We start from the raw sequence: 8,828 nt of genomic DNA on the forward strand, positions 1-8,828 counted from the left end.
GTCTCTCACTGTTATGTCCCCATACAGTGCTTCTCAATCTTTGTTCCAGTCATGGGCATCCTTAAAAATCAGGTAAAAGATAAGAACCCTCTTAGAAAAGGGCACACATGTAGATATGAATTTTTGCAAACAATTGGAATGGGTTCACATCCTTTCTGACACCCAGTTATGATTCTCCCTTGGGCTACAAATTTCAGGTTAAGGATCTCTTACACTAGAGGAGAGGGAAATAGTTTTTATCAGTAGTCCAACTGTCAGATGATGATGATAATAATAATAATAGTAATAATAATAATAATAAAAATCATAATAAGTCTTTATATGGACTGTCTTACAATAACCCAGTGAGTTACTTAGTTTTACTGTCCTCATTTTTTAAATGAGCTGGTAAGTATCGGTAACTTGCCCGTGGTTAAGCAACCCATAACAGAGGACCTCAGAATACAAATAGCCTGTTCATAGGTATTTATTGCTACATTCTCCCACTCTCCTCTTTCTGTTTTCCACCCTGTGTAGCTAATATTCGAAACTCTGTTCAGTATAGATGCCAGGCTCTCAGCTCCCTAGGGTATTGTTAGTTTCCCCTTGTCCTTACCCACGCCAATAATTACCCATCTTCTTCCCACTGTAAACTTGTTCTCTGCTTCATGGCTGGCCTTCTGTATCTATTTTCATCAGCTGCCCAGAATCTGACTCTTCTGATATAGAACTTTCATATCCTCACATACCCTTTCCCTACCAATAACCCCTCCAGGTTTAGTTCCACATCTGTTCCTAAGCCAATACTAACTGAGGCAGGAAGTAGACCTTGGTTGTAGTGAGTCTTGGAATTAAATTACTCTAACAAGAGCCAATGATCTAACTTCCAACAGCTGGGCCCCCAACTATCCATGTTGGCGGCCAATCAGATAAAGAAACCAATGTGTCTTGGGTATGCCTTTGTGTGCCTCTGTCGTTTCTACTTCATGGTATTCCTACTGATAGTATGTGAGGACTTTTACCATCTTGCAAATTAAATAAAAGAGACTATCCCTTGAGTGTTAAAATATTAAATAATAGACCAGAGCAAAGTCAAGTTACTGGAAAAGCAAAGAATAATTCTTATGCTAACAGGACTTTATTGTAATGTCGTTGTTCATATAAATTTATTTAAATAAAGACTGTCTCTTTCAAAATAAGGACTAGCCAGTCGTAGAAATATAGAAAACAAAGAGTTACAGAAGATAAATTTTGGCAATATTAATGCAAGAATAGTCAAGGGAATGTTTGCCTCTAAATACCCACTTTGAAAATCAAATGCTTCCTTCTCAAGAAAAACATCCCTTATGAAGAGAGATGCAAGTGACCACAGGCAATGAATACCTTATGTTCTGGATCCATTCACAATATCCATTCACAACACAATATTTTTATGGTAAAGTAAACGTGTTTTATGTTATCATAGCCTAATGTCATTAAATAGTTTATATATCAAATCACCCCTGCACTGATCCTATGCTTACTTAGTTACCATCTAATTATGAGTTGATTTTCCATTTAGTTTTTTCTGCAGGCAAACATTAATTGCTTATATAGATGATGAATAGCACTGGTGTCTACGACAGTGATTTTTCAAGATGACTTAATAAAGTGGTCTTTGAATATTATTTGATTTCACTTAAAGCCAGGCTGCAGCTGAACAGTTGCTAAGGCAAGTAGCCTGCACAGTGTGGCAGTTAGGTTTCTCATTGAGTATTTGCAAGTCAGGATTTATGTGTCTTCCAGAGTCTTCAGTGCATTTGAGTTACGATCTTTCAGTCTCTCATGGCCTGGTTTTCTGACCACCGTTAAGAAGAGTAGATGGCCAGTTTACTGCAGAAGGTAGATCCCTGAAGTGACCACCTAACTGAGGCAGTTCCTAGGGAGGTCTAACTCAGCACCAGGTAGCCTTCCCTTTATGGTATCGCAGCCAATTTCATATTTCTGAATAGATTCTTTACAGCATATACTATAAGATAGGATTGTGCTTCTCTTTGCTCTGAACTCTGGTCAGTCTAGCTCTTTGGCTTATTATGTCTCCAGTCCCTTGCTTTGTCATGAACTCGAGCCATTTGGATGGTATCCAGATACCTAGAAACAAAGCTTTGGCTTGACTGTGAATTGATAATAAATCAGCAGAGTGCCTGGCTCATGAACTGTGCTATAGCTTGTCCCTGTCCCATGGATGCCTGGCTGAGGGCCTTTAATATAGAAAAAAAAACTGCAAATGATGCCTCCTGGCCACTTAATGGTTAATGACCATCTGGATCTGCTCCACTGGTGACCAGTATTCCTAGAAAGGTGAGTAGGCAGATTGACCTGGTTTATGCCTAAAGTTTCCGTATCTTTTGAAAAAGTCTCCTTGAACTGTCCTTACCAAAGCCAGAACCTAAGGGCATATTAGTTTGCCCAACACTTTCTTATGCTTGGTTCCAGTTTTCTTTCCCTTTTTAACAGTCATATTGTAGCGGGTATTAAATGCCAGTCTGAGAAATAGGTATATACTTAAGTCATGTCATGTCAGCAGGGGACACTGTGCCCTCCATAGATTCACAGGCCAAAAAAATGCAGAATGAATTGAATAGGGAGGACATTTTTAGATAGCTTCTGGATAGTCTAAAACAGGGATCTGACTCCTGCTTGTTTTTGTAAGTAACGTTTAACAGAATACAACCATAGTCATTCACTTATATATATTCTATGCTCTACCCCAGAAGAGTTGAGTGGTTGTGACAGAGACCAGGTAGTATGTAAAGCCTAAAATACTTATTATCTGGCCCTTTACAGAGAAAGTTTGCAGACCCCTTGTCTACAATGATGATTATGGAGACCTAGACTGATTAGAGGGTTAGCAGTAAGACTGAAAGAAGTAGTTATGAGGGACATTAAAGAATTTTTACTACAAATTTCTGATAAATGCCTAAGAGGTTTTCATGTTCAAGTCTACTTGAGATATTACATTCAATTTTTGGGTGGTTTTGCCAGTGTGAGCTACAGGCACCCTACCCATTCCCCTCTATCTGCCTCCTCCGCTGCCCTACAATAAAAAAGGAAAAAAAAAAGAAGAGAAAAAGGAAAGGAAGATTTTATTTTGATATTTTGTCAGAAAATAACTTATTGCCTTTGAAACAATGCCAATTTTCACCTGGAACTCTGTGATTTGGAGCATAAACAAGGTCACCAATAAACTCAGTCACAAGTAAAATGGAGTAATTCCAAACAGTGGAGGCAGAAGAAATGTAATATGTGTTTGCTGAAGCACAGCTTCAAACAACGTGGAAAAACTGTAGACTTCTGAGAGATAAGCGTTGGACATGTCTGGATTCTCTAGAGCAACCAAAGAAAGTGCTCTAGAAAGATGAATAGATGAGTAAGCAGGTAGATAGATAGAAAAGAAAGAAAGAAAAAAAGAAAGAAAGAAAGAAAGAAAGAAAGAAAGAAAGAAAGAAAGAAAGAAAGAAAGAAAGAAAGAAAGAAAGAAAGAAAGAAAGAAAGAAAGAAAGAAAGAAAAGAAAGAGAGAGAAAGAGAGAAAGAGAGAAAGAAAGAGAAAGAAAGAAAGAAAGAAAGAAAGAAAGAAAGAAAGAAAGAAAGAAAGAAAGAAAGAAAGAAAAAGAAAGAATTCTATTATGTTATCAGAAGTTCTTTTCTGTGCAATACAATCTTACCCTTTTTTGCTGTGTGACCTTTTCCCTATTAATTCGTTAATATGCAATGTCTCAAGGGAGGGATTACATTGAATATAGAGGACAAAATGTCAATACCTTGGCTTTTGAGTTCCAAAATACACTCTTGAGACTCATAGCAGAAACATAGTCTTGAAAGCCAGGGCTTTTGACCTGTAAGGGTCAGAATATTCTATTTCTAAAAGGCTAAGCCAGAAGACATCCAGTTGCTTCTGTAACTAATAGTTTGGAAAGATATTAGGAACCTATTCCTGGACATTATGTAACAATTGTCTAAACTAGGGGAGGGAGGATGCAACTTTAGAAACTTGTGTTGAGAAGATGTCACTCCCCTAACATAACCTAGAACTGAGCTGCTAGTGGGTAGAGTGCTCCAGAACCTCCAGTTACACTTGGGGCAGGGAGGTGTGGGATACTGAAGGTACCTCTGTCTCATGTTCCCGAGAGTGACTGGGGACTTGGTAAGACTTGTAGAGAAGCCCTGTGTCCTGCATGACCCCTAAGATGTTGAGAAGCAAAGGCTGCAGAAGTTTTCCCAGGCAGATGGGTTTCAGGCAGCTCCACAGTGTTTTAGAAGAGGATCCAGTTGTTTTCAATATCCCTCAAACAGGGATGTGAATGTAGCTGAAAGCTGGAGAACCAAAGGATTTTGTTGTTGGAAAGGAGATGTAGAAGGCATGGCCTAGAGAAGGGAGAATAGATGGCATATAGGATATCCCATTAAAGGTCAACAAAAAATAAATGTAAACAAACAAATGTAATGCCAACAGATGATATGGGAGAGGACCTGTATCCCCCCAGTGTGGTACTGTGAGCTGGACCAAAAATTGGATACAATTCTAGAGATAAAGGAGAGGGGGAAAACCTAATTGACTGAAAAATTCTAATTTGTCTGAGAAAATATTTCATTGACTCCCAAAAGTCTGGTGAGAATGAGTTTACATTGAATTGAATAAGGTAAGGTTTTTGCCAGTAGACAAAATGATTACCTGGAGATAAGAAATACTGTTTTAGGAGGATGTAGTAGAGATTTTGTACTCGGAATATTTGTACTCACTATTTACATATCAAGAGAATTTTCAAAATTGTTTGCCTTTAGGTATAGGATTATGACCATTTTCTTTTGGGGGGGCATATTTTGCATTGTGCTAAAATTTTTATAATGGATATAAATTATTTTAAGAAATATGAACATTGATCTGTTCCAGAAGTATTGGGTTGGCTTTAAAGTTTTTTAAAAAAGTGTACAGAAATTGTACAAAGAGAATTTTGGTCATGTCTGTACACACAGACCATGACTCTCAATAGCAGTTATATTCTGGAAAAGTAACAGTGTCTCATTTTTGTGAATGAGACAGTGAACACATGTGAAGGTGCCTCTTTCAATCAAGCCAGGTAATGAGGATAACCTGTGTGTGCACATACAGCCCAGCAACCTAGGGGAGGAAAGGTGATATAACAAAAGGGTGTTTCTTGTTTCTACTATTTATTTGGTCATCCAAGTTGATTAACGAGAGAGAGAAAGATGTTGGCGGGAGGGACAAAATCACAGTGAGCTTGATGTGGTCACAGAGGACACCTTGACCATTGGACACATTGCTCTTATGAATCATTGCATTACTTGTCTTTTTAGTGTCACAAAACAAAATCTTGTTTTAACATTTGCAGAAGACTCATCCCTTTAATATTTTCATTAAAAAATGAGAAGAACCTTGAAACTGACCTAGTGTTTCTTTTTATGGCTCAATGGGGAACTGTTTTTCCAATAAACATAAAATGCCTTTATCAATATTAATTTTCTAAGTTGATGATGATGTGAAAAATTTACTTTTACAATGAGTAAAACTATTTTGGAAACATAATTTTTTTTTGACGTAGGGGCTGTAATGAAACTATTTGTGTAGAATATCTGGCAACACATTTAGATTGCTCTTTACTAACAGTTAATTTTGCTATTTTAAGTTGATTTGAAAATACAGGTATTAGAATAATTCAGTGACAAATAATGACACGTAACCTGTGCTTTATGCTAATTTGTTAAAAATTAAAATTGTGTGTATGTGTGTATTTGTGCGTGGGCGCAGGGAGGGGACTAGGTAATTCATTGGCATATATTTGCAAATGTCCTGGGAAGTGGAGAGGTTTATTTCTATTGAATAATAGGAGACCCAAGAAATACATAAATCAGTTATCATAAAACAAAATGAAAAGAAGCTGGAATTGAGATGTTTTTCTTTCTTCTACTCAGGTGCATATTTCAGGTATAATTATTACCCAAAGGGGTGACATTACATGGCTGATTTAGGTTAGCCAAGCAAAAAGAATTTTATACTTCCAAGTTCAATAGGAATAGGCAATGACAATTTATGACTTCACTGCCTAAGAAACAAAGAGCTTTAGGAAGAAGATTAAGTCTAATGACAGTTTAAAATCTTTCAGTATTACTAATAAAATTGTCAAAATTGAAAACTAAGACTGTATATAAGGGAACTTGCATAAACTTTAGAAATAAAATGCATAAAACTGGTGTTGGTAATTTATTTCTACCTTAAATTCATTGCTTCTATTTTATTAATCAAACTTGGTTTGGATTTTTTTTCTCTTCTTTTTCCCTATATCTGTAGACTTTTTATCTGATTAGCTACAGGTTGAAGCTTCCTGACAGGTGTATGTTTACAAACACCAGTGACATCCTATTAGATAAACTCTTTGGAAATGCAATGATTATCAATAGTGTTTATTGAACAGTTCTGTGCCTAACATTTTGCTATGTGATATACAATGAGAGTTTTTATATTTTCAATGATTAATCACTTGATCTTTAAAATAGCTCTGTAACAGCTGGGTGTTACTTCCACTTGACAGATAGGAAACTGGGGCCCAGAGTTATATACCTTGTTGATGTTAGAGCCAGTGCAAGGGATTATATTTTATTCCAGGGAGAAAACACGTTGAAGGGAGAGATTGATGCTTAAAGCTGAAGGACAAATTATAAAACCATGTCCATGCAAAGTCTTGAGGTGGAAAAGTAAAATTATTTTGGGTGTCTTTCAGTCAATTATATCACTAAAATAGACTCCCAGATATTCTTATTTCATCAAAATGGTGGATGAGTGTGAAACTTTACCAGGTTTGTTTCTGAGAAATTGAAAAACTCTAGACTTGAAGATCTTCTCCATTTGTCATCTTTAAACATGTAGGCAGATTTCACTCCTGCTTAAAAAACACAATCTTGGCCTTGAAAAAAAATAATGTATTATATTTGAGTGTTTTAAGCCACAATTCAAGTACTATTTCAAAGGCATCTACCTGCTCATTCATCAAGTATTTATTAAGAATCTATAGACCAGAAATTTTGTTAGAATCTTGGGCTAGAGTACAACTCAATAGAAAATACTTTGCCTTCACAGTATTTAAAAGTGGGGAAGATTAATATTATACAAATAAGTTACCAAACTAATATATGGACAGTATAACTTTAGTTGAAGACAGTTAAAGAGTATGATGATTCAGGCAGTTGACTTAGATCCAGGGTTGTAAAGGCTCCCCTAAGAAAGTGATATTGAATTTAAAACCTGAAGGAAAGCTAGGAATGAGGCTAAGTGGGGGAAAGAATTCCCAGATAGAGCAGGGGATAAAGGCAGCATCACGTTGCTGACAAATGTGACTCTTTTTCCTTGGGAAAATATTGAAGAATTTCAAACGGGCAGTTACAAAGTTAAACTAGAATTTTTAGTTACTTTAACTGCTGGAAGGAAAATAGACTGAAGGAAAATAAAGGAAGATGCAGGGGGCCTCAATCAGAAATTATGGTGAATTGGACTAGGGCTGTGGAGAGATAGAGACATCAAGCTATTTGTGGTATATCTATCTCACGAAAGAAAGAAAGAAAGGGAAAAAAGAGAGAGAGAGCACTACAGAGTCAAATACTGATTATTATCATTTGATTAAGCTTATAAATTTTTTCTTAACATGCAGCAACATTTTAAAATAAAATCTATAGTCTGAAATATTAATGGGATATTATTGTTCCTATAACTTTGTGGCTCTGATGACAAATGTATGGAAATAAGTGGAAAAGAAAATGCTGAATGCATGAACTTTTTAAAAAATTTGGGTGTCTGGTGTAGTATTATAAGGAAGTATGTCCCATAGTAAGTCAAATATACTTGAGTTAAAAGACAAGACACAAGTGAACTTATTTACAAAACAGAGACAGACTCACAGACATAGAAAACAAACTCATGATTACCAGAGGGGAAAGAGGGATAAATTAGGAGTTTGAAATTTGCAGATACTAACTACTATATACAAGACAGATAAACAATAAGGTCCTACTGTATAGCACAGGAAACTGTATTCAGTATCTTGTAGTGGCCTATAATGAAAAGGAATATATGTATATATGTGTGTGTGTACATATGTATATGTGTGTGAATATATAGATATATATTATATATATATATATAAATGAATCACTATGCTGTATGCCAGAACTTAACACAACATTGTAAATCGACTATAAAAAAGTCCCAGACTTGCTCAATTTTGAGGTCTCACTACAATTAAGCACCTAAAAAACAACAGTGTAAGTCCTATTTTGCCAGCATTCAGAAGGTCCAGTCTTTTACCAGTTTTATTCCCCAGGGAAAACTGACATGCTTCCCAAATCTGACCTGACGGCCATCTGCCACTTAGCGACCAAAGGTCTCTAGACCGCAGCATGGCTCTCGTGCCTTTCACCACTTGTGGTCTGGAGACTGGATTCTCTCAACAGGCTCTCACTCCTTTCCCATCTACCCCCCACAGATTACGCTCCCTGGTCTCTGGTTCCCCATGGTGATAAGTGAGTCCATAATCCTTAAGAAGATTTTTTCTGAAGGTCTGGGGATAACAGAAGAGATTTGCAATTCAGAGAGAACAAAGCAGGAAACTATAAATAGCTCTTCTCAGTCCACAACTGGGGCTCCACCAGCAGGAACTACCCTTTCTCCCCAGCCTGTGGTCTGCAGCCTGGGAACCTACCAGTACTTCTTGCATCCAGAGTGGCTCTCCTCAGTTATTACTCCCCAGCAGGAGGTCCACCCCCTCCCATCCCCCACCACCAGAGAGAAATGCATGTTTCT

Source organism: Vicugna pacos, chromosome 14 (assembly GCF_048564905.1).
Source record: "Vicugna pacos chromosome 14, VicPac4, whole genome shotgun sequence".
In the NCBI taxonomy this organism is placed as follows: Eukaryota; Metazoa; Chordata; class Mammalia; order Artiodactyla; family Camelidae; genus Vicugna; species Vicugna pacos.